Source organism: Anopheles funestus, chromosome 3RL (assembly GCF_943734845.2).
Source record: "Anopheles funestus chromosome 3RL, idAnoFuneDA-416_04, whole genome shotgun sequence".
Taxonomy (NCBI): Eukaryota; Metazoa; Arthropoda; class Insecta; order Diptera; family Culicidae; genus Anopheles; species Anopheles funestus.
In genome coordinates, this window is record NC_064599.1 from 62,562,778 (window position 1) to 62,590,744 (window position 27,967).

General features: G+C 40.0%; 1 protein-coding gene across 12 annotated transcripts in view; it reads left to right on the forward strand.

Annotated features, from left to right (window-relative positions):
* The window catches only part of LOC125767345 (cysteine-rich motor neuron 1 protein), a 226,182-nt gene that overhangs the window by 142,079 nt on the left and 56,136 nt on the right, over positions 1–27,967 (forward strand). For 9 of the 12 annotated variants that reach the window (XM_049433839.1, XM_049433838.1, XM_049433835.1 and 6 more), the window contains exon 8: positions 10,473–16,186. The exons of the other annotated variants lie outside the window; for them this stretch is intronic. The gene's annotated coding sequence lies outside the window, so the exon portion shown is untranslated. Of the gene's footprint in view, positions 1–10,472; positions 16,187–27,967 lie in introns of those variants that run through there. 12 annotated transcript variants of the gene reach the window in all.

Sequence of the window (27,967 nt, forward strand, 5' to 3'; positions counted from 1 at the left end):
ACTCCCCAAACCACGCCCCAAGTGGTTACGGTGAGCAAAATGCGCCCCGAAGCAAAGTGCCTAATTAACCGAGTAAATAATTCTGACAGCTGGCTTTTGGCCAATGGTAACCAACCGGGCCGAGGCGTGGGAACGGTCGTCGAGAATTCGACCTGACCGTGTTTACATTGCGAGTCAGCGCTAATCTGACAGGTTCGAGCAGCAGCGTGAAGTGAAATGAGCCGTCTTCGCCGTGGTCGTCGTGAACGTCCACAAACACCGCGTCCGTCCATTCAAAGCATTCCCCAGCATTCCCTCAACTCCAGCGTACATCGAAGGGACCTGTCAATCAAAACTTGGTTTCCCTTCGTGCGAGAATTCCCTACGGTCGAGGTTTTAAACCGTCTGGCGGAGCATGGTTGGTCCGAAATTAGGGCTCCACTCGTGTCCATTTGGGCTGTTTCGGTTGATTCAAAGAAAAGGATTAAATATCGATTCTTCACTGCCTGGACTGGTGGGCTTCAACTCTTCTGAATTGGTTTTGCAAGATCTGATCTGCTTGCACACGAATATCTGTGAACTCGCGTACCTCGTTTCCCTTTCATTTCTGCATCAAATATACGGGCTAATCGTCCCCACGGCGATCATTTTTCATCTTGTTTTCGTTTTTTTTTTGCGCAAGGAAGCAAATTATGCCAATTATTATCTTAATAAATTACACCTTCCTCCAAAAACGCGCGCGCTACCTACCTTCCAACCGCGACGTGCACCTGGTTCGGTGCTGATGAGATCCAACCCACCGTGACCTGTCACGGGTGTCCGTAACAGCAACGGCAGTTGGCAACAAGCTCATTAAAGAACGTAGCTACAACCACTCAGCCGGCGTGTGGCAGCAGGCGGGAGTGACCACTGTGAATGATTGATTGACGTTCCCTTCGCCTGCGACTAGAAAAGATGGCAATTCCGAAATCGCATGAACGAGCTGTCCCATTCTAGGTTACCTGTATCAATCACATCGCTTCCAAAAACTGAGCGATAAATTGACCACAAGAATGCACGGTCTTTGGCTGCTGCTTGCCCCAAAACTGCCTGCTGCGTGCTTTGGATCATTCAACTCTACCAGCAACGGCGAACCGATACACTTGGTTTTTACTTCTCGAAAACTTCCTGATCGTTAATCAAACTCCCACCGGGTTCTCCAATGTGTGTCGCTGTCATGGTGAAGGATCCACAGCTTTCAAACGTTTCCGCATTTGAGTTGGTGTGCTTCTTCAAACCCCTCGGTACGGTTCTGCCATGTTCCGGGCATGTGTCGATATCAGACGGAAACCATTGCTGATGGGTGATGAAAAGCTCCCATCAGGATAGAAATTGATTTTTACGTACTCTGGCCGACATGCTGGATCTAACGCTTCCTAGCTGAGCTGGTGAGAAAACACACATGAAAACGAGCAATAGAAAAAAATAGAGAAATGCTAGAGTTCGGAAGTAGTAACACGCCGTCCAAATGCTACGTGCAAGTGGACGATCCGACAGGAGCGCACAACCTACTTTTTGCCCACCTTTGGCTACCTTTTTCGCATACGGAGGTCGGGGGGTAGGTTGCAGGAATATTTCAAGGCTGCTGGTGATAATGGCACTCGTTAGCGTCGGTGAGTCCGGTGTTGAGTTTGCTTTCGAACTGTGCGCAAAAAGGGAAAAACGGGTTAGCATGTGGAGCACCAGGCGAAGAAGGCATCCATTTGCTGTTCGGATGGAAGTTATCCGGCTAGTAACTTGCCCATTTGGAACACGATCCTGGTACGGGACGATTAGATTTCCTTTTGCCTAGCAGATGCGGTGCCAGGTCGTCAGCGTAGAGTGGAAGTTTTTCGACTGTTTTCAACACTTGCAGCAAGCACTCGGTACGGTAGGCAGCACCTTCATGTCATCCGGTTGCATGGTAACGTACGCTGTATGGCTCCATAGCAACCAGAAAACGGTATGATACGTGTCGGACATGATTGTTTCGTAGTATGTGCTGTTTTTTTCCAAGTTTACTTTTTATATAGGTACTTATGGATTTTGTTCAAATCTCTTTTTTTTTGTTGTAATTTATTTTACATACAAAACCGTATAAAAGTTCTGTGAATTAAAAATAAACTACTTTCACTTTTGTTGCTCAACTTACATAGTTGCAAAACTTAAAAGTTGGAAAAGCTTTGTGTAGAGTAAATTTCAATTTCCAGGAAATTTCTTCAACTAGTACTAGATATTCTAATTCAAATAGGACCTAAAAATCTTTTTCTTTTTTTTTTCTTTTGGAACTTAAACTATCTCAAATATCTTAAAATTTTTCTACAAAATTCTAGAAATTAAATATTTTTTTATATAATTTTAAACAAAAACTTTTGTACTTTAAAAACATTTTTATCATTTTGTGTAATATGTTAATGAAATAGCAATCCAGTTGTATAAATAATAAAAATTTAAAACCTTAAACAGAAATTAAACATCAAAATGCAAAAATGAGAAAAGAAAAACTATCTTAATGAGAAATTTATTTTTATTGGTCAATAAATGTTAATTCCACCCCTGATCAAACTTTCACATCTTTGCTGTCTATTAAAAGCATAAGCAAAACGATCCTTTCCTCTCTCTGTCGTTGAAGCCAAGATTATCGCCAGGGAAGTTCTTCCCCAAATTCCCAACCACCACCCCCCTTAACTCAGTTTTCATGGCGTTTGCAGTTTTTGCATGTTTTGATGTTAAATCGACCGCACCGAAACGGAAATTAAATCAAGCAATGGCAGACAAAACGCCCTCCGTCCCTCAGCCAAACTGGTGGCCCCCAGCGGCAACGAAAATAAAAAAAGTGGGCGAAAGCGAATCAAATTAATTGCATTTTAATGATCGCGAGATCGCACACCACACCGCAAGTTTGTTCGTTCGTGGTGAAGGAAGTGGTTCTCCCGGTGAAGGAAGACTGAGGTACTTTAAAGAAATGTAGCAAAAATAAAAAAACATCCCCAAAAAAAGAAAGCCAAAAAGATAAGGAAGGAGAGGGGAAGGAGGAGGGGGTGCGAACCAAAGGTAAAACGAATGCGGGTCAAATTTTGTTGCCATTTTCGGTGACCGCAGAGCTGTTTGGCAAAGGAGAAAATGGAATCTGCAAGATGTTGGCTGCATCGGTTGGTGCTTTTACCAATTCTTTCTCCCTCGTTTTTTTCCCGGTGTGTTCCGGCTTTTGGATGGTTAGAAGAGTGGAGCAATCGGGAGTAAAACTAATTACACCGTTTTGCTCCGAAGAGGCATTTAATTTTGCAAACCCATGGTTGTGTACTTTGTTGCACTTCACGGGAATGACTTCGGTCGTTTTCGAGGGGGGGATTATTTCGGTTTTTTTGTTTTTAATTCGTTTTGTTGCTTACGATGCTGTGTTTTTGAAGAGAAAGAAAAAAAACCTAAAGGTAAATCTCTCTGCAATCTTCATAAAACAGGAGCCGCAGAATGTTCAACTGCAATGGTGCAGCTCTCTTGAGGGTAGCTTAAGTATTTTTTTCTTTGGAACATTGGGAACAGAAAGGTCTTTCTACCTAAACACACCATACATCTCCAAAAGCCTCCATTTAATACAGGTGAATAATGTACTGTTCATTCAGCGCACATTAAACACAACCATTTTAGGTGTGATTCAACCAGAGCTTTAGAGGAAAAGAAGGTGTTTGCTTTTTAAAACCTGATAGCCTAACAATGTACAAGCTACGTTTACAAAAACCCCTCTTAAACCATATTGTTCCGTTGAGTTCGGCTCGAAAACTAAAGCAAAACTCACCAAAGCAGATTTTTGCCACCAGCAAGCAGCATAATTAAACCGACAAATGGACAAAAGGAAGAGATTAATGGTGCATTTGCACCTTTTTTGCGATGCGTGTATGGTGCATCGAATGAAACTAAAACACCGTGTGAACTCAACAGCTTCGCTCGTTAGTTCTGGTAACTGGGCCGTAATGCTCTTTTATCCCAACAGAGTAGAACAGTGTGGAAAATCATCTTTCACTTTATGGTTCGCATTTGGAAGGTGTGCGATATCAAATGTGTTTCCAGCAGAATTTCCAAGAATTAGAAAAGCAAGCAAAAGTAAAGAGAATTGATTACAATTGCGCTGAGTGCAGGAGAGAGAAAAAGAATGATAGATGGTTTTGCATGAGCATACGTTTTTTTTTTTAATTTAATTAAGCAAGATCATATGGTATAAGCGGAAATGGGATTTAAATTCAGTTTATTTAATATGCACCTAAAAAAATATTACTAAGCGAAATGTAAACCAACGATCGTACTTGCAGCAGATCAGATGACTCTGCACACAACTGACACTAATGGTTTCAAGTGGTGGTGAAAGGAAATTTAAACAAAATTACATTCCAAATGCAATCTTCTGCCTACATACATACACATCGAGAAGTAGCAACCAGCACCCGTTGCCCCCAAACCGCTTCTACAATGAGCTACATTTAACGTTAAAACATTGGCCCTTTGCCAAGCAAAAATAACCCCTAAACCGCTCAAGGGTTCCACCATCAAATGCGGTACCGTTGTGTGTCGTCGTTGCTCCCTTGACGACCGTTTGACGCTAATACACCGGAGGGAGCTAATAAATCATTTCTTTAAACGAATCCACCTTACTGTATCTCGACTACACTCCAGGGCACTCGCTTGGGATCCCGTAGCATTAGTACTATTTTTTTTGCTGTACATCAAACATCATCAAAACTGCATGCAAAAAACGGGGGAAAGAAAAAAATAGCAAAACGCCGTTTTCTTGCTGAAATTGAAACGAAACAGCCAATTAACAAGTCGTCAAGCTTCGTGCAAACAAGTTGCACTATTCCACCCTTACCCTTACTGGAACTGCTACCCTGCTACACGTGCCTTTTGGGTGGGGAGGGAGAGCTTCTTGGTTTGTTGGTGTTCGGTTGCGTTACGGCTATTTTGCGTCCTATTAGGCACTTGCTGTTAATCGATCGTATCACACATCGTAAGATGGAAGCAGGACCGCGGGCGCTATGTGTTGTTGATAATCACGTTGATACCCTCCGGCAAGCTAAGAAAAAAAAAGGCAGATGAAACGAGATAATGTCATCAAAATGGTTATATAAGACTTTTATATTTTTAACTTTTTTTATGGTTAAATTAGAAAATTTTATCAAGACGTTTTTTTTTCGTAAAATAAGTAAGAAAATTTCTTGAATTAAATATCTTAAATGTATTCTGTAGTGTATAATATGACTTTTTGTTTGTTGGCAAAGTTGAGATTTGAACCCCTGCCTTTCGATGTACTAAACCAAACACTAAGGCACACGACTATTGGATCACCATATTCCTTAAAAGTTAATCTACAAATTTAAACAATCCAAACCAGAGTCGTAGACTAAAAAACATGTAAAACAAACTCTTTTGTGTTTGTTTAAATGATCGTAACGTAAATTCTAATAAAGTTTGAGCACATCTTACTCGTCACCTTTCAACGTGTTTCCAACCAACAAGAACAAATTTCTAAATACATTAAATTTTCGTTCAATACACTCCAACCGAGAGTAATGAAACAACACTCAATCGATGTTCAGTTATGCCATCGAAGTGTAATTCTCACGCCATCACTGGCACATTGATGTGTAACGCTCGGTAAGTTCTAGCTTGTTTGCTGAGCAAACTCTCTTGTCCGTACTTCATCCCGTCCGTCGTGTTCGCGTAGGAACAAAAACCGGTCGGTAAACTCATGAACGGCAGCAAAGAGGTTAATTAGAGCGTAATTAAATTGTATAACACCGTGGCATCTCCGTGCGTCTCCATGTCAAGGCGAAACACAGGAATGTGTAGTAATAGTCAACCACTCCACCGATCGCTGGAGTATGCATACGGCAGGAATCAGCTGACTTGACGCACGTTCGCATGTACCGATGCACCGAACTGAAGCCATACTGCAACGGGGTCGCGTCTCGAGAAAGCGAAAGATTGCCAAGTACACGCTAGTCGTGTTAGTTTCAACGCAAACATGCGTACGCACGCGAAGCAGAAGAGCAAGAAAAACGGAAGGAAAGTTCAAAACTTATGGTGAACATCTGTAGAAATATACGCAGTCCACTGTGTTCTACACCGAGGGGAGGGTTTTGGTTTTTGCCATCGAGCACCAACTCAGCACAAACCGTACCACCACCGCACCAACCCCTATTTTGGCAAGCCTCTCGGGCATGCACTTGCAAGTTATTATTACCTTCATTACCAACCAAACCCAGCGGGTTTGGAATGTCAGTGTCAGGAAATTGCAACGCCACTGTTCTAGCAGAAACACCCAACAGTCCAAAGTCTCCCGTTCGGACGTCAGCTGTACACATCAAACGGTCGTTCCTCCACAAACAGCCATGCGTGGTGTTTGAGTGTGTTTGTGGATCGAATTACGACCAGATGGAAATCTTTTCGTTCGGTCAAAAAATTTGCACACACTACCCCGTGGCACGTGTTTGCCTTCACCACTCTGGAGGAAGGTGTGGACGTTTTATTGCAGCTAGAGCTAGGCCTCAATATAATCTCGCCTTCAATCGTGCTGGTGTGTCTCCGGGTATTACTGCTGCGAAAGCTGTTTATGGCTATTGCACTGTGAGGTTTAAATATAAATCACCCAAACACAGCACCGTTGCGAGTTCCTTTTTTTGTGCAACAAAATGGCCCTGTTGTTCTTGTTCTTCTTATTGTTGGTGAGGATGTGTTAATCGCTCACCGAGTGGTGGTGGGCCATTTGCCATCGAGATGTTTCAACGATATGGATTGATTCTGACGTGCTGACGGGTAATAAATTGCATAATGTAGTCATTTGCATTGCAAAGGTTTCTTTAATGGGCAGAGTTCTTGCACTTGTGGCCAAGTTTTGTGGAGCTCAGCTTGTGGCACATTGGAGGTGCTTGCCTACATTCAATGATCACTCTACTGTTAGTGGGGGTTTTGCGGTTTTCGAAGCCTACCAAGTCCCGCAATTGGACCGCAGATACTATCGGTCAATTATTGGACCACTAACTGCGCAATCCCAAACAGAAAACGCGAGACGCAACAACCAAAACACCAACGCCAACATGTCTCCGATCGATTGCTCGAGACAACTCGCGATATCTCGGTTCGATTGCCGTCCACCAAAAAAAAAAAACGTGTCCATGTTCGGTTGATGACTTTCCCGATCAACCCGCGTGTGTAGAACGACGCAACTTCTGCCTTCAGTTTCCGATTGCGGCAAGTAATGTGGAGTACACCCTCCTCAAAATCAACAGCGTGATTGCCGCTTCGGCAAGAGGTGCGTTATCACAGCTGTCAAAACAATAACACGATAAAAAGACGAGCAACATACATGAGGTACATACGCAACTTTGGGGTTTTCCACCTTCCTGTGTCTTGTCTACCGTTTTGGCGGGGCACCAGCCTAACTTTCTGTGGCACCGCGCGGGTGCCTTCGCAACCCAAAACATCTCTTCCAGACCAGCTAGGTAGGACTAGCGCTGTTTTATCGTAACACTTTAGAGCCGTTGTTGACCTAACCCGTCACACAGCTACTCTCCACATACACATCTTGCTAAAACCTGCTTTTTTTTGGGAACCCATCGCTAACCTTGTGTTGGGGCATGGTCGCAAAACTTTGGGGTGACAAATATTTGCTGTAGAAATTCTTCACATTTTTGCACCACCACCATAGCTTTATGTGGGGCTTGGTAGGAAGAATTCTGGAAGGGTGGAGTGGACACAGCACAGTGATGTGGACTGCCTGTTGTCAGTTTGACATGATACCAAGTGCACGAGTGTCTCGTAAGGTGTGTTGTAGAAGTGTTTTTAAAGGCATTAATTAATCAATTGCAAATGTTTGGGTTTAGGAGAAAAAAATCGGCCAAAATTTGACAAGTCCAACATTCCCGTCTCATTACAGTCTGCCTCAAATGTCATCAGCAAGAGAATGCAATCGATCTTAAATCTTATGCTGATAAACTCGTGTGTTTATTTATTGCCATCATCACGCAGTCTGCGAAGGTCTTCGTCAATTTACTTCTCCGCGGGGGAGAATAGAAATGTTCGACGCTTAATGTGCTATTTCAATTGTGCCACATTCAACCTAATTTAGAATTCAACACAAACATTTTGTCCCCCTCGCCTGGGTGGACGCATGCTGCTCATCTGCAACATCCTCCAACAGACATTTGCGTGTGATCAATGCAACTTTTTCCGCTTGACACACTTTCCATACATGAATATGTGTTCAATATTTTTGATTGAGTTATTCGATATCATCAATATTCGTCGCTTGCGGCCTCGACGTGCCCCGATATGACTAAATCACGGCGTTGATGAAACGCGCTCGTAAAGCGTTTATTTTTATTGCTTTTTTTTTTCAAACAAAACAAAAAAGCTAACACACACCCGGGCCAAATGGCGCTAGACATTGCTGAGTGTCGTCGATCGAACGCCACCATTAGACGACTGTTGTACGACACTCCAGAACCTCACCAAATGTCCTCAATTCTTCAGTTCCACCCTCTACTTATGTGACTGCCCGGATTTTTGAGTTCGGTAAACAATTCTCCCGTGCTGTGCACGGGAAGGTACTACAATCTGAAGACATTTTAGAATGTTTTTTTTCCAATGTCCGATGATTCTTACTCTCCGCTTTCATTTGCATCTCCGTGACTTTCTAAATCGATTCCTCACTAACAGGGCGGCGCCATTGACTCATCATGCGCGCCTGCCTGACAGGCCGGCGAGAGTTTATTTGTTTTGATAGTTGGTGGGGTTCCGGTTGAAGCATCTTGAACGAGTGGTATTCGTCACTTGGTGAACGTAGCTTTAAATATGAATATGAAGAATGGACCCCTGAAGACGGTGTCATAAAAGTGACCACACCAGTCCAGTCGACGCGACTCTGCCGGCCAAAGACAGACAGCTCTTTCTAATAAAACTCACACAACCGGTGTCGACCTCGATTGCTCAGATATGCGAAAAGATGCAAATTTCTTTTTATGATTCCTACCAGTTGAATGACCTCCTTGAAGTTGCCGTTTTCGCTTTATTATTATAACACACTTTTTGAGAAGAGATGAACCACAACCATTTAAACGCAAATGTTAATTGGTTTACGTGTGTGTGTGTTTTTTTGAGTGGGTTTTTTTGAAAAGCTGTTTTTGTTTAGACAAGCGGGAGTTGCGTTGCGTGAGAGAACTTAACCTACTTTTTATTGAGGTTTTTTTCACGGGAATAATAAACTCTTGCGGTGTAACAAAAAAAATTGCCTTAACATGTCTTTCGTGTGTCTTCTTTATCTTAAACATAACCCGAATGTTTATGTAAATGTTTATGAAAGTTTAGGGAGGAATAAAAACTTACCTCGAATTATCGCAATTATCTCAAAATTATGTGTTTTTCAAGATTATGGAGGTTATAACTCTAAAGCGGTTTATCTTTTTCCAAACTTTTTTTTAATTTCTCACAGTTTCTTTTCTACGTAATCGTACGTAGCTTCTCTTTCTTTTCTAAATAATTGCTCTTTAATACTTTTATATTCTTTTTTACAAAACATTGTAAAGTTTTTTTTATGAAGATCACCAAAATGTCTCTACGTATATTAACTACAAATTTATTACAATTTGAAGAAAAAATATTAATTTTATTCTATCTTTCCCAATGGAGTTTCTAAAAAGGTTGCTAATCAGCAATTGGCTCTAGAAGGTGTAATGGCCGAAGAAGTTGTCTAATAAAAATTTCAAATTACTCTCTTAAAATAATGCAATTGAACCAGGTTTTCATATAATAGAAAATATTATTTGATTAATTGCTAAAAAAAGTTAATTAAACATTCAATGTGCAAAAAATGTTTTCAATGAACATTGCTTTAAATATAGAAATTTCCGCAGTGTAGTTACAATCCACTTGTTTAATTTATTTACGCAAAAAATGCTACCCCCACACATACACCCATGACAGAATTAAATTTAAACGATCCTTCCTCGAAGGCACTCAAGCGGGTCAAGCTAAGCGGAAGAGCAAAAAAACTTTTGTTGAAATCTCTCACCAGAGAAAATGTTGGTGAATTTGTGGGCGAATTTTTCCTCTACATGACAAATGAAGTTACTGCCATGCAAGCCTCATTCGGGTAAGGACCTTCGTTGACTTCTGTTTGAGGGGTCTTTTTTTCCTATCACCCTAAGCACGGAGCCGGAGTGACAGAAACAATAATTATCTTTCGCAAACCCCCGTAGGCCCAATGAGCATTATATTTGTTTTTTTTTGTGCTGCCTGTTGGCGCAACGATTTCGGGATAATTATCCGATTATTTCTCACCGACCAGACCGGGGCGGGCGGACCACTGCAACTGTCTTTACAGGTTATTTTAATACTGTTGATGATGATACTGATGACGCCTATAAATGTATTTTTATTGTATTTAATAATTTATTCCATTTGTTTTCTCTCTTTCCTTTTTGCAGGTAAGCGTTTCAATTCTACATCCGGTGATGTATTTTTCCATTTTTCGTTGCAAAGCTAAAGGTAAGAGCGATCGTGTTTTGTAGCAGACATTTTATCCCCAAAACTGTTTGGATGAATTTAATTTACCATCATCAAGAAATAATCCCTACATGTCATTGACACACCGAGTGTGTCTTGAAATAAAACAAATGGTAGAATGTTTTAAAATAGATCACCCGAAAGTGATCGTCTTCGCCACCCGTTTTTTGTTGGTTAAAACCAGTATGAGAAATGGTTACAATTGGCAACATTTTTCACATTCCAACATTTGAAACGAAACTCGACAAACAACAGGCGCTACGCGAACTGTTCCGAACTGACAGACAGATAATTCAAGATGCAATTAGTTTATCGAAAACACTCCCCAAAAGAAGAAAAGAAAAGAAAGCCAATTCCACAAACTTGCCGACGCGAACCCGGCGCTTGATGCAATATCGCTACCAACTTGTCAGAAATGAGGTTTGAAAATAAACATTTACCCATCACACACTTACCATACACATAGATGTACGATCGGTTTGATCACGTGTACTACGGGGTGAACGTTTTACAAGCAAAAAAAGGGGGGGTTAAGGGTGGGACGGAGATTCACGCAAGATCGATTCCAGCACGCGCGGTCTAGACGATTCGTTGAACATTCCACTTGACATTCCGGAAGGAATGGATCGACAATCGGCGTTCTGCTGTTTATTCTTTTGCCGATTTTCGCTTGTACGCGCACTGCCAAATGTATCACGCGCTTGTTGTAGCAAGGCACGCCTGACACGGCAACAGAATAGAAGATGGTTAGAACACAAAACAACAATTAAAAAAGATCAAAAGTATCGTCACCGATGCGAAACACGATGTGTTGCTATTTTGTTGCACCATTTTCAATGAGCCATGAAACTATAATAGTGTGACATGTGTGCAGTCACCATTTCTCTAGTGTCTATTGCTTGAAGAAAATTTTAAAAAAAATAGGTAAAGTGACTATTTTGAAACAAATATTTTCTAATTCTAATTCACCAAACAGAAGGATGCATTTGAACGCGTGATGAAAACAAATTTCTGAATGCTAAGTTGCAGAATACGACCAGCTGATCGTGCCGTGACACTAACGTTACGCCTTTTCCCCTTTGGTAAGATGAGAAAGATCCCCACTTGCTTACTTGTTTACACCCCGAATGACAAACGAACCGTGACACACTTATACAGATCGGCGTCACTGCGAACGAGCGGACAAAAATCTGTTCGCGCAACACGCATCACTGCCGTACGGACTTGGACGCGCATCTTTTCACTGTCGGTGGCGGCATAATGGTGTTGTTTTGATTTGCCACCCATTAAATGCACGATCCCACGCTTCTCCTCATTTTCACATACTCCCCCCCCCACTTGGGGGAGTGAAAGTCACATCCCGAAGGTGATTTGGAATCAGCTGGTCGATTGGTTTGAACTGGTGTTGAAGTTGAATCACCCGCTAATAGCTCGATCCGTGACGTCAGAGTCGGAACCATTTTACTTATGACATCATCGCGGACAGTCGCGTGTGGTAAGATTTTTTCTTTTTTTTTTCTTTGCCACTCTAATTCACCTTCATCTCCTCACTGTTGTGGCATATCTGTTGCATTTACTGTGAGGACTCTAAAGCAAAACCCCCTTCTTACCCCATCGGTCGGTTGAATGGTGGTGGCAGGAGGGAAAAGGATTTATTTTTAAACAAAACTGGTGAACCACCGTAAACCAAACGCATTAAAATTTCAATAGTCATTTTCCCACGAGCACGGTTAGGATGGGAAAAGAGGGAGAAGTGGAAGAGACCGGGCGGAAGCTACCCTTTTCTTCCCCTCCAAGGGGCCCCCTCATAGGAACGTGCAGGAACGTGGTGGAAAATATATAGTAGCTACTATTGCAAAACGAGGAAAACGCAAAAAAGTTTATCAAATGGACGCTGCTCCACGGTTCCATCCACATGCCCTGATCGCCAAGCGGTACACCGGATGAAAGCTGAATGAAATTCCTTTAACTTTGTTCCGTTTGACGTCACGCGTAAACATGCGTAGGGCGCTGGACGATACGCAACTACGTAAGATGTGTGTTTTCGTGTTGTTTTGTTTTTTGCTTTCCTCCCCACATTCGCCACAGATGCGTAAAATGCCGAAAGGATTTTCGTTTACATTCGATCGGCCTGGAGGGAAAATTTATATTTGATTACTGTTTTGCGTTCCTGTAACCGGGCATTATTTCGTTCTATCTGAAATGCCATGCATTGTTGTTAAGAGAAGATCGCCATTTTTATTTTTACTTTTTAAATAAAATATTTCAAAAAACAAAATTTTAAACTAAAGACTAATTCCCTCTTTTCATTATTAGAAGAAATATTTGTAAAAAATTATAATAAAATATTGATGAATATTTTGCTTTAACAGTGATAGCCAGTAAAATGTGACAACTGCATAATATTTCATATTTTTTATTTATCACATCTTGTTTCTTTTCTTTAAATTATCAGTAATAAATACACTAAAACATTAAAAAAACTCAGTACAACGGGTTGACTTTGTGATCGATCAAATATCTAGAGATACAAAATAATTTTTCGAAGGAAGTTGATGATTCAAATTCTATGTTATTAATTAATTTTCAATTAATGACGTAAATAAAAATAACAGCATAAATTTTCGAAAGGCCACGCTTCAATTTTGCATAAAATTACCCCTAGCCTATAAACCGTTTCAATTCTTCCGAACCGATCACTTTTTATCAGGTGTTGTTGCTTCTCCAAATTGTTGATGCTTCAAAAGTTTAACTTGTACTTATCAATTGATTTCATGTGGCTGTGTGTCGAAATCCTCGACCTGTTATTATACAAAAATAGTCTTTCTTTATTTATTCATAGTTTCCTCAATTTTTCATAAATTGAAATCCTTGTTTTTATCTGCTTGATAAAAGTATTTTGTTTCACAGTATTTTTTCATTAAGTTTTTCTTTCATATTTAAAGAAAATCCAGTGGAAAAAACTTTCTTTTTAAAGTTTTTTGGAACGTCTCCTGATAACTTTTTTTCCAATGATTGAAGTGATTTCCGTGAAAAAAAATATTCAAAATTTCTTTCTTTTCAAATTTTCTATCTTATATCAATTACCACCACTGTACGTATTTGCTAAATTAATTTGATAGTGTTTGTTCGTTAAATTTAATTAGAAAAGAAAACAAAAATTTATACATAGTTCCTTTATTGCTACTAAAATGTTATGAAAATTGTATTTATAATCATAATAACATTTCATAATTTTGTAAATAATCTTCAACGTTTGATAAAAGCTGATCTAAGGTTAACCATGGAACACACTACAAAATGTCAAAAGTCAAACGCTTTTAAGATCCCTCCTAATGTAAGGCATTATGAAAACCTTCAGCTAATTGATTTTATTACACTTTTTAATCGTAATGGATATTCTTTCTTCAAACAGCTCAGAAAGGGACCTATTCACCTGCCATGAATTTTTGAACCATGTTTAGGCCTTTATGTGTTTTCTTTTTTTCCATTACCATTATTATTCGCCGATCTTTCTTCACTTCTACTTCACATAAATTATCCATTTAGTATATTTATTTCTCAATCCTTTCCATCGCAATAAACTGACGAAACAATTTACTTAAATAAACTGCCCAACCACTCTGTGATGTTCTACCCTGCCCTCGTACGAACCTGCACGATGGATTTCCATTGATCAAAGATGCAATCAAAATTTATCATCGCACTTCATTGCGAAGGAAACCCAGAAGTAGTATTATCGTTCGACACGTCGATTCCGAACAAAATAAAAAACAACAACAAAAAACTGTATACAGAATTCGCTTCTCGCAAACGCCAACACCGCAAAACCTGTTCAACCGCCCGCATCTTAACCTCTTCATCCGGTGGGGTTCGTCATATTTTCGGTAATTGGCCGTATGCAAATGAGGGCTCAAAGCGCGCTCTTGATCTTTCGTCGGGTTTCCCATCCTTGCTGCTGTTCTCTGGCCTGCTCCGTTATTCAGAATCAGCTTCGTCTTTGCCTTTCGGCTTCACCCCAAAAAACAAAAAAAAAACATCTGCATCTGGCTGCGGGGTGTGTTCTCTAATGCTGTCAGTGAGCTGTATAAATAAAACAGCATGAAACGATATGCCGCTGTAAACAGATTAAATCCCCGTGGCTGCGGGTTTTGTGGTGTCGATCGCTTTTTTCCTCTTGTTCTTCCCACCCCCCCCCCCCCAAAAAACCGCATCTACCGGGAACGCTTACCCCGATTTGGTGCGCCCCGGTTGTCGATAAATCATTTTGAGGTGGATTTGATCTAGGATTTCTTCGTCTATAATACCCCGCATGACTGCAAGCGTATCTTATTCGCAATGAAATGTGGGCCACAACGATGCGGGGAAAACAAAGGGCGGAAAACACATCAAACGAGACGCATCTTCGGTAGTCTTCGATTCTCATGGATTAGAATGGAATGTTGGCCTACCTACCATCAATTCCGGTAACACGATGCGCCACGCTCAATTATTATTCTTTCACAACACATCGAAAACATGATGCTTTCGTCACTCGTGGGAGTGATTAATATTCGCCACACTCTGGCTTCCACTTGTTTTTTTTTTGTTGTTCTGATGCTTCTTGTTTGCATCTTGTTAGCATCACAGGAGCAGCCACATCTTTAACTAACGCTACTTTTTTTTCTAAACAAAATTTTTCATCCTCCCACCCGTGAAGGAATTGCCGATCTGTGTCACTGGGGAAAATCGATTGTAAAAAAAAGAAGAAATCATAACCCAAGGTCACACGGTGAAAAACAAACGCTTCTTGAATGCTCATGCAGACACGTTCACATACCGAATCTACGCACCATCTGGGGATCTGGGACCCGTTTCGCCATCTCCATTGATTTATTGCCGTCGAATATTTTTTGGATGAGGAATGGGTAAGCTGGGAACACACATTACCGCCATGACCTTGGCAGATGGTCATATGGTGAATATGGGGGGAAAGAAAAAAGAAAACAACTAACACCAAATGCAAATGATGTGGGTTTTTCCTTCATGCAAAGTACAGCCAAACGCAGTTTGTTTGACGCGGGGAAAGTTTTTTTTTGTTTTATCAACTTTATGCCGTCAGCAACATTCCTAAACCGTCATATATTGCCTTTCCAACCAACGGTCACTACTCGAGTGTGTCGATTCGAAAATGTTTGTGTTTTGGTTGTTTTTTTCCTCTGCCCTTAGTTTTCTCACAACTTTCGTATCATAACGCTCTTCGCATTCGGTGCATGAGCACTGTTTACTGCTGGGATTGAACCAGTTGATCGAGGGGTTTTTTTTTTTTGCTTTGGCAAACAAGTGAACCAAACTGAGGCGAACATACGAGAATAAACGAGAAAAATGTTTGTTCCATTACTTTTGACACACGTGTTCTAAAACAGCGTTACAAATCAATCACAAACGGTACAGCTTGAGTTCGAATGTAACGTACATTTGTGAGAAAGAAATATTTTTATTGTATAAAATTTTCTGTTGTATTAATTACTCATAACTTTCTCCATGATATTGAAATGGAGAATTTGAATTTAAATAATTAAACTTCAAAAAAGAAGCAAAACAAAGCGATCCAATACTTTCCTCTACGATCGATGTACACAACTCTGACGGGGGGAAAGAAAAATACACTCTCACACAAACACACACTATATACACACTATATTCAACATGTCGTCGTACAAACGAAAACCTAACAACACAAACAATGCCGACCTCGAAAATCGACAGCATCGGCACACTGAATCAAAAACCGAACTAGATGATTATTTATGAACCGCACAGCGTGAAAACACAAATGAACATCACAACGTACAACCGAAAAACATGCTATCGGGAAGCAAAAAGCAAAAAGGGGGGAAACAACAATTGGCGCACCAAAAAAAAACGTGTTCCTGTTTGTTGCCGTACAGCAAATGGAGACGCATGGTGAGTGACGGTGTTGCTGATAAATAATATAACAAAAAAACTCATGTACACACAGAAACTAAGTAATACTATGTTGTCAGCAGTTTGGAAAGTGAGTATAAAGTTTTTTAAAGATAACTTAAAAAAATCTTATATTAAAAGTTCAATTAAAAATATTTAAACATTCAATATTATGGCTCCCTTGATTATAGCTACTAATTTTATATTTTGCTAAAAACAAATCAAATTGGCGTTCGCATAGCATAGAATCAGATAAGTCAATAGATTTTCAACACTCTTTCTAAATAGCTATAGAAGGTGCAATTTGTTCTTTAAACAAATATAACTGTGGAAATAGACGTAGAGAGACATTTCTCGCGCGACATTTCTCAAAAGTAGCTCAATTCTGCAAACAAAGCAAATCGCTCGGCGAGACATTTCTGTGCCTACTTCGTTGGAATATTTCTATGTGTTTCTATGGAAATGACGTTTCGATGCTGTTTTTTATATATGGACTTTTCATCGCATTTCATCGAATATTGACGAGAAATGTCGCGCGAGAAATGTCGCTCTACGTCTATTTCCACGGTAAAGTAGTATCCAGGACATACGCTCGGTCCGGTTAAGCGGACAACACGGATAAAAGCTACATCTGTTTTCTATACAAATATGAAAAAGAGCGTGATTTGCTATAAGTTTCTACTTTTTTTTAAGTGCAAAAGAAGTTTAGTGGTACTTAAATTTGTAGTTCAGATGCTAACATCCATTTCTCGATTATTATTTTTTAAATTATTTTCCCTTGGAACAAGCTTCAACATTTAACTCTTCATAGTACACGTCAACTTGAAAAAAACAATAATCGCTGTAACTCTAATATACACTCTAACATTGTGATATAAATTTAATAAACATATTTAAATAGTTTCAAGATAAATATTAATGTTAATAAATAATGTTAATCATTGTCACCAATACGAGAACCAGAATCGAATTCTAACACTATAACATTAATTTATGGCATTGTCAAGCCATATTAAAACAGCACTAAATTTCGAAGAAATATGATAAATATAATTTTTATTCATCTATCACGCGACATTTTTCCCCACCAATCTAGTCACACGAAACGAATGGAAAACAACCCGAAAAGCACACCTTTCCGTTCTAAAGTGCTACCAAAAATAAACCTTACTCGCCATTGACCTTTGGTGGCATGCAAACTGCAATTCCGTGTTGCCAGAAATAGCACCACTTCCAAATATCCTGCACCAGGTTGATCGTAATTTACCTTCCCAAAATAGTGTTTACGGTTCGGTTTATTTTGTCTTTACTAGGAAAGATTTCTATTCCTCTACCTGGTGGGACTCCCTAATGTCCCTACCCTACCCCATTTTCTACGTCCCCTACGGAGGGTGTATAGTATAATAATTTATGATCTTCTATTCTTACGAACGACGACACACCCGCCAGCAAGATAGCGTGCAAAGATTGTTACGTGTCGATGCCGTGCCACCTGTCATTACCGTGCCGAGCTGTCATTCGCATACAATGGTCTTGGGAGAAATTCAGCTTTTACTTGCCTTGGGGGTTTTGCTTCTGGGAGTTCATTCATGTGAAAGCGACCGAAATCTACCATTCGGTTCGTCTTGTCAATAAATCTTCCACGAACGCAACCACCGATACACGGCATTGAAATCGTTACAAAACCGTTTATCGCGTGGAGGATTTTGTTGTACCCTTTTTTTTGGTTAATTTCTAACATCAGATGTGTGGTGTAAAGCTTGTCGGATTTATCAGCCAGATACAATTTCATTGCGTACAATCGGTTAACAAATTTTCTATTAGATTTCCTTCGCCATATCAAAACCTCCCTCAAAAAAACCATAAGGCCGCCAATGACATTGCTAAGAATTTGCAAGCCTGCTCCATAACTCATTGCCGCAACAGTTCGCGGGGGTATGAACCTCTTTCCTCCGTACGCTCGTTATTTGGTGTCGATTTATTCATCCTTTGCTGATGTGGTTCGAGTTCTTTATTTTGTTCACCCTTCCAGCATACAAACAAATGAACGTAGTTACCGCTTATCCACACCCGCAATGTTGTATTGCGAACCAACAGAACAGAGAAGCAACAAAAAAACGAACACAGAAATCTCCCATTGCCCGACTTTTTTTTGTTTTCTACTTCCAAACCCCCTGGCCTTTTTGGCTGGCTGGTGACGCTCTAACCATCCCCAAACTAGTCGCGTGTGATAAATTACTCGATTTCATAGTCTATGGATTTTTATTGTTATTTTATTGATAATTTATGATTATTGTTACGATTATTGCGGTCTGCATTTGCAGCAGAGTCGCTTTTGTCGGACACCACCATCAGCCACCACCATCAAGGCGAAACAACTCCCCAAACAAGCGGGTCGCGTGTGTTTTGCAAATAGTCACGAGACGTCATGTTGGTGGTGTTGGGCCACGGAGAGATAGACGTGAGCCCATTTTCTTTGTGTCTACTGTTCTGTTCTGGTTGGTAGAAGGTTCTTTAACTATACAGATAGTCCCCAAGATATTCGGTATCTCATTATGGGCGAAATCACAGATACGCGGATTTTCAACATTGACAGCTTAATAAGGTTTTGTAGAAAGAAGAATAAAAATTGGTTAATAATGCTTTAAAATTCTTCTTCTGTTTTAGTTACGCGCGTTTGGAGAAGTATCCTCTTATATTAGGCGTAACTCCATTCGTCTATTCTTGCTCAGAAGCCTTCAGGACTCTATGCTACTTGACTTAACTTTCCAAAACTCTATTGACTTATCGCTTGTTTTTGGAATTTTTGTTAATGTTTCCTGTCTCAATCTCGCTCAAAATGTTCCTCAAACAAATAAGTATAAATAACAACCCGAACTGGACACGGACAAAAATTCGAAAATCCTCGTAAATATCCGCTATTTCCCATAGTAGTGCATCTCAGGGACTATCTGTATTTGTTCTCTTTTTTTTGGTACATGTCTTAGAAATGTTTCGCTTTTCTCGTTATCTTTGACGAATGCTCGTGGCACTCTGGCACTTATTAGTCTGGGACTGTGATAATAATCGTTTCCCGTTCCATTTCTTCATTTCTTCTTGCTGTGGCTTCCCTAGTGGATCTTGGATTATGTTTTGCTTGTCTTTTGTGTTAATGCAAAAGCAATCATTCCGATCGTCCGATTCGAACCATGTGTACCGTGTGACCTTTTACAAGCATAAAACTTTCTACAAGCAATAGGCAAATGTCAACGACGTCGGTAGCAATAAGCGCGTCGAACAGTGCGAGCAGTCCAAGAAAGTTAATGTCAAAGCTAGATGAGAATTTGCATCAGGAACCATCGAGTGAACCATCGAAAGGGGAAAAAACCAACAAAAAAAATCCTTTCCCCCCGAAAAGTCAATAAACCAGCGCTGCCATCGTTTGCGTACATCGAACATCGGTGGTCGGAAGGTAGAAACTTTGTGAAAAACTCATTGAAAACTTTGCTGCTCCATTTTTATGGTATAGTTTTATGCTTGTTATGTACATTTATTTGCTTTCCGTTCACCGCGATTGGTATTTTCGGTTTTTTTTCTCTCTCACTTTTTGTTCCCCTGTTCGTTTTCCTTAGCAATCGTTAAACCCCTTCGCTTTCTTTAGTTCGCGGACACATTTGAATCAATGTTGTTTATTTTCTGTTTTGTGCTGTGTTGTACAATAAATTCGAAAAGTTTGCGCCACTTCAATTAATTTCTTTTTATTACTTATTCTGTTTCGAGCGTAACTAAATAAACTTTAGCTTCACCAATACCCATTTCGCCTTAGTCTGTTTGACCACAAATTTGTGTTAAAAAAAAGTATTTCCAATTTTTCTCTTCTTCAATCATTCATTGCACATTCAACCGAAATGTTCAATGTTCGAAAGAGAAAGTCTTGTTAGGTTAGGAAGTTAACGCGCAGTGACATTAACTGTTGACAAGTTAATTTATACTACAAGAAATGCTTTTTCATGTTAACAACGCTTCACCGCACTGTTACTGACTGTTTCGGCAACAATCTGCTACAAAACAGTACAAAATACTTCCTCCCGCGTCCCAATGTTCGCATGGCGCATGAGGTTTGTGCTCAATTACGCTTTTATATCTTTCTTCGACTCTTGCTTCCCAACGAAAACATGATTTGGTTTGTTTCGCCAGTGTATTTCTTTTCCATCTCCCTTTTTCTGTTTTTCTTCACTCAATGTCTCATTTTGGAGTTGCTTTAAACTTTACTCCTCAGTTTCTGTTTCTGCTTTGTCATTTTAGTCAAGTTAGCATCATTCACCACCCTTTTTGTCATTTCTACACCGCACGGAAGGTTCTTTTATATTGCACTTATTTTAAGTTCATTCTGCAACGGTCGGCTGTTTTCACCGAAGTGCACAAGTGCACCGCGACGATTGTGGGCTTTACGGCGATGTTTGACAACGATGTTTTCGACACACGAACACAAATCCCGTCCAGGCGTTTAATCGATTTTTGGTGTGCGTTTTGTCAGCGAGAAACCCCGTTAAGAAGGAGCAACATTTTTTGCCGTGTTTGGCCATTTGGCTTCGAATGGATCCACTTACCAGCATCGAATAGCGCCATTCGTCATGTGAGAAGGGCAAAAGACGGTGTTGTGGTATTTATGTTGCAACGTGCATTCAGTATTGTGTGCTGATTTAACAAATAAAAATACGATTGTTCTGAAAGTGTGGCATGCTAATTAAAACAGCATGTTTTTGGTTATTTGAAAAAAAGTTGTTAAATTTATATGCGAAACCAAACAAAACGAAAAAAAGCGATGAGTGTTTTACATACTTCATGATGCACCATGTGAATGCATTTGTTTGTAATTCTTCCATTACAGTTTTTCATCCAGTACAATGTTAAAAGTGTTGTTCAAAAAAATATAATATATTAAAATATCACACAACCAAATGAATCCTTTAAAAAAAGATTACATGTACTAAAAAATACAAATATTTTTGTAGGTAGTCAATTGGAAAAAAAATTGTGGCGGTGTGCTTAACACTATGTCAAAATCATACAGTTTACGTTTTGTATGGATCCTGGTCACTGCACCAAAAAGTTTGCGATCGATCCTTACGTGGTGTTATTTTGTTTCTTTCGAAAAGGTGAACTTTTGTTTTAAAAGAGGTTTTTCGGCTTATTCTAAAATCTTTTAATTTGACTATTTCTTAGCACAAAAAGAGTCCTAACACTAATTACACTTACGTATAAAGATAACGCTACCCTGGTGAAAATCCTAACGTTAATCTTTTGAAATCGGAATAGTCACAGCAAGGCAGCGTTTCCCACGCGAAATGTAAACACATATAAGGCATAATTTTATTTTTTATTTATTTATATTCCATGGTTACGGCTTCGACCGTATTTAATGTCTTTTTGGCATATTTTAATGTCGTTCATATTGTAGAACTTTTTCTTCCTTAGCATTTCAATTTTTGCCTTTTATTTAAAAAAAACGTTTACTCTTATACTCATGATATGCACTGTATAAGCAATATTGTTCCAAAGCTCTAATCTTTCAAATGACCCGGTTTGATTTGAAGCAATGGGTACATACATTGACGCATCCAGTCAAACATGAACAACTCATTTCGTACTGCTCGTACCAAAACAGCCTTCCATTGCACAAATGTAGGGTAAAATCGAAATGCGCTGTATCCCATCCGCATGCAAATAAAATAGATACAAACGCATACATACAGAAGCAACCCAGCAACAAAGTGTACAAAACAACGGCAAGCGTTATGCTGTCTATGCAACTGCAACGGTCATAGTTGCATAGCTGTCACTGGATGACGATGTAGATGATGCAAATCGGGCCCGTGGGAATAAAAACCGAACGGTTGTGAACCCTGATTCCAACAACACGCGTCGGACGACGACGATGGTTCTACACTCCCGGCCCGGTAGTTCGCAAAATGAGCGGTTTTACAAAACTTCCAACCCAAGACCGGTCAAAGCGCGGGCAAAAGATATGGTCGATGCGAAGTCCCGGGTCCGGTGTCTAACGATTTATTACGCAATTAAATTAATCTCAAAGCTCTCCCCGGTATTCATCCGGGCCGGGGCAATGCAGATTGCTGCCGAGTCAGCAGCAAACGATATGGAATTCTGTGGGTGTGTGTGCGCACTGAGCGAGCGCATGTGGATGCTGCTTGTTGATGCTTCAATCTACGTCATTTGTCTCCCGGTTGGTGGGGGAGGACAAACATCTGAGGCACATGGATACCACCAGTGGCCGAGTGGGAAATTGAATTCGTGCGCTATGGGATGGAAATGCATCCATGTGCAGCTGACCCCCGCATTTCACGAGAGCATATCAATTTTACTACCGGACTTTGTGGCTGTGCACGAGAATGGTGATGGAACCCCATCTGACAAGTCGATCGTGAATGACGTTTCGTTCATTAAATCCACTGCTCAAGAACAACTTATCGTAAGCGTGTTTTTTTTTGTTGCAATTCAACTGTCAATTGAAAATTAATTTCATGCGAAAAGAAATTACTTTATAAACTCGGAATCAAACATCAGGCAGGTAGAATTCTCTTCTCCATATTCCATTCCATATTCCATATTCCATTTTCTCTTCTTTCCATTTCTACGAACGTAGTTTTGTCCTCAAAAAAAAAATATTGTCCTTCCTAGAACTTTTTTCTTCCACTTATTTAACCTACATAGGAAAAAAGGAGGAAACACTCTTCTCAGTATTTATTATTTCCAACCAAAAAATAGTACATCATTTTAGTGATTTTTCAAAAAAAAACCCCCTCTGGAACACACATACACTTCCATCTTTGACGCTGCCATTACCATGTTTTGAAACGTGCAAGTGTATTTCTATCTGTTAGTATACTTTATATATCGATAGCATCTTGCACGCTTTCCGATTTTTTTCATCCCAACGGTTCCTTTGAAGATAAATTATTCATGTGCAAAATTTTACCTATTCCGTTGCGCTCGATATGGCACATACACACGCCGGCTGGGAAAAGGTTCGCAACGTTTGCCAACCGCTGTTGCTTCTCAAAAGTGTGAAGCATGTGGATCGATTTTATTTCTCAGTACTTTTGCTCGGTTTTTTTTTGGTATTTCATTTGTCATCAAGGTCAATAGAAGATCAGGTTCTTTGATGATACGGTTTGCCTACGAACAAAATTAGTTCAAGGAATTATTTGCACATGGAAGCACTCTTAACATGCATTCATAATAATTACTTAAGTAGTTTATCAAATAAGCCTTGTTATTGGAGAGCTAATGGGACGGAATAAATGTGATTTCACGTAAAGTTTGCTTTTTGGCAGTCAATATCTATTGAAAATAGTGTATTCAAAAAGGTTTCTGCTTTTGTGCTAAGAATTCAATTAAGTTTGTGATTTATTACATACACTGGAAGGTGTTTTTTTTATGAAAGCATTCAATAAATAAGTCTGACAATGTTCTGTTTTCTCCTTCTATGTATGCTAGCTTAGAATATATCATTCTCTTTAAGATTATTCATGATTTATTAGCCTATATTAAGAGGCTTACCAGACACTGTTCTGTCATTCGATAGCTCTGAGTCACTTTGGTCTATGGGATGCTTGAGGATTCAATTCTGAAACTCCCCGCAGATAATCTGGTGTTGGCAAATTATTGGATACCTCTAGCCAATTCGTCAATTTATCATAAGGAATTCACCAGGAATTCATCAATTCTTCCACTGGATCTCACTACATCGCTTTGAGATTTTATTAAAGGGACCTTCAATAAAGCTTGGTGTTGGAACTCTTTCTATGATATAACACGAACTCTTGGTATAATTGAACTATTGATATGTTTGTGGTGCTCTCTCTTTCGGACATATTTCTAAGCACGTTATGGCTGTATCGTGAAAGTGAGCTTTGGATGCATATCCTGCTATTCTTCTTCGATCCTTGAAGATCAGTAAAAGATATTTCTTAATATCAGTAATATCGTTGGGCAAAGATATCTTCAAGACTTTTAAATCGCTTTCAGACATTTTTTTAAATTTCGAAGACTTCCTACGCATTTCCATCGTATTTCTACAACTTCATCTGTATTGTTTGAGTTCTCTTCGTACAGTTTTTTCTGGTTTTTAGTTTTTTTTGTAGTTGAGTACAACTTAGTTTTTTTTTTAATAATTCTATAGCTGCTCAATTCCAACTTCCTATTATATTCCATCCAATAATGCATCATCATACCCACGTGACCCACGCTCGATGCCATCCAGTTGGGCTATTGCATTCAGCACACGATTGGCTAACCTTCCACCTGACAAATCATCTTGAACAAACAACCCGACCAATGTGGCCCGGCACTCGTCACGGACATGCATCGGCCAACCATAACTGCCACTCGATACCTGGAATGCCGCTGCTAACGACATGTGGTAGGAGTGTCGAACCGTCAGCTTTCAGCCAACTGCAATTAGGGCCAAACGTATCGTAACGCCACCAGCAGTGGCAGTCAGCGAGTCGGCGAACAATTTGCATTAAGATCGATGACGCACCTTCATCTCCAGTCGGTAAATGACACCATCTCAGCCTCAGTTTCCTTCGCACCGCAGGCTTCCGAAGGCTCACAAGGAGAAGTTTGTGAAGGTGGTTCGGTTTACCTTTTCCGTAAGTGCAATTCGGTGTCGGATTAAGCAACATATACTATACCCCTCCCCCCCCCGGTGGTTCTCCTTCTCGGACGACCGTTACTTTCCTTTTCTGGGGGGTGAAGTAATTTCACGTCGGCAAGCAAAACATGCCGTTGATCTTTTGCCACGACGCAGCCAAATCAGCACCATAAATGGATCGGTAGTGATTTTTTTTTTAGAGTTGAAACCTCGTTACAGTGTGTTGAGATGTGGCGGCAAGCACCACTTCTGGACACTTCAATTAGAATGTGCCACTACGAAACTGCAATCGAAGGGTATTGCGGGTTTATGATATTTACCATACGATTGGACGTATTTTTCTATTTTTTGTCACTGGTAGTCACAAAAACGAAGGAAGTGCTAAACTTTTTATGACGCTGGCAGAGGCTTGGAGGAGGTCTCCAAGACCTTATAGACAGCAACAACAGGTGTGTGTGTGTTCTAAGGTACGAAGAAGTTTGGCTAAAAATTAGCATTGTGACACATTAGTGTTTCTCGTGCAAATGGAACTATGAAAGGGAAGGAAGTGTCGGAAGAACCCAACATCTCAACCACCATCTTCCTTCGTCTAGAGCAGCTTTACCGCATGGTTTAACTTTTACAAGCGCCGGATTTTGCTTCAACGTGTGTTTGCTTCCAAACTGCTACCGTGTGTGCTGTCAGTTTTCCTTTGCCCCCCCCCACACCGTAGCCCGTACACGGTGCAAAGTGCAATTTTCGCACCGTTCAGCACTCATGCCAGCACCATTAAGATGTGTAGCAGTCACACGTGAAGCTCTCCTCGAGAAGGCGTTGTGCCATCGGGAAAGGGATGGTGGTGTGCAGAAGGCTGATTGTTTTTCACAACTTGCTGACCTGGCACCTGGTCGGTTTGGTGTGCAAAAAAACACACAGCCACTTCAAGACACCGGAGCTAAACAATGTGTTAAAATAAAATGAAACAAAAAGAAACACTTTCACACATATACACACACACACACGTGCACGCTCAATACCATGAGCCAGGTGTTTGTATAGCTTGAAACAATAAAAACCACTCATGGAAGTGGGCACACTTGCGCACGTTTTTAGAGTGGAAATTTAACCCTTGAGTAAAAACGAGGAACAACGTGTAATGGTCCTGGTTTGGTTGGAAGTGCTATCGTAAGCAGCAATGAATGACATTCCTTAACCGGCATAAGGAAAGCGTTTATTATCGATAATGAATAACGGCAAGGTAAAACTGTTCGTGAAGAGTATGAAACAGTTAAAACTAAAGCGTAAAGAAAGACAACTTGAATGCAAACAAAATATAACTAAAAAAAGTATTAAATAAACTAGTTTTAATACTGAATTGAGGCAACAAAACAACTAAACAACACATAAAAAAATGAAGATTCATTCGTTGACAGCTGTCAGTTGGATGAACGCTTCAAGAATCTATTAGGCACTGAGTACAAATGAGTTTCAAATTTTGTTTTTTTATTCAAAAACACTTCTCACTATTACATATTAATTAAACAAAAGGCAATTTTAAGAATCTTACTAAAGAGTTCCAGTGTCTACTGTCAACGCTGTGACCGAAACTCTGGAACAAATTCGTGAATAAATTGACAAAATACAATTCTAAAAATAAAACAAAATAAATATTTAAAAAAAAATAGAGAAAATTCAATATCTCTAGATTGACGGGTCTTAGTTACTTGCGTCTAGAATTAGACATGTCCCTACGAGAGACGACTACGCGAACGCTGAAAAAACAAATTTTTTTAAACCAAAACCCAGTCTGATGTGTCTTTTTTTTAATCACAACCAAAGATATACACTTTTGATTAACTGGAAAATTAACACTAATTATAAAATATTGCAAAATCGAAATTTGAAGTGTCTCACAGTGCAATCCTTCAAAAATGAAATTCCTGTTTTTCCTGATAAAAAAAAACAGAAAATAAATAGAATTTAAAAGAACACTTCTTCGAAAAGGTAAAAAAAAACTACCCAACACATAAGGTTGTCAATCTGTTCCATTCTGTACGTCTGCTTGAAAATCAATTAACGATTATTTCCCAACTCAATTGTAACCATAATATTCTTGTGTCTGCAATGGCAGCATAACCTTCCTACATCTCAAGCTTGCCGGCGGGCACCACAGCGTCATCACATGAACGATATGATCGGTGTAAGATTGCGATTAGAAACTTCTTCCCGTTCTTTGTAACCACCGATTTTCCACGTACAAATCGCTTCGGCCCAAGTGAGGCTTCCTACCAAATGGTTTTCTGCTTCCTCTTTTCACCCTAGCGGGCTGCAAAACCATTTGCCGGGCAATAATGCCTGTTACCCTGGCCGCGGAAGCGAACAAACAGCTGAAGGTGCATAAAATATGCACAAAACCCACCATCGTAGCGAGGCGAAACAAAACCGTAGTGGCGGCAAGTTGAAACTTATGTGCACATTCATCGTATTCCCCATCGTACTCGTGCCCATCGTTGTTTTCTGTAAACGGGAGCGCAAGGCACCGGCGCGTTTGCCGTTTGGTTTGGAGCACCAACAATGGAAAAGTTATTTATTTGCGAAATATAAATCTTAATCCGATACAAAACAAAACGTTGCATCGCTGAGCAATGCGTACGGTGTTCGTGTACGCTGACGGAAGACGGTGGAACGCGATGGACGCGTTGTTGGAGGAATGGGAATTGAAATTTGTTGCAAGAAATTGCAAACGCTTGCTACTTGTGTGTGGTGTTGCATGAGCATTCAACATATGCATAACTTTTCCTCCAGCACACTCCAAGGAAGTCTTGCATGGTGCTC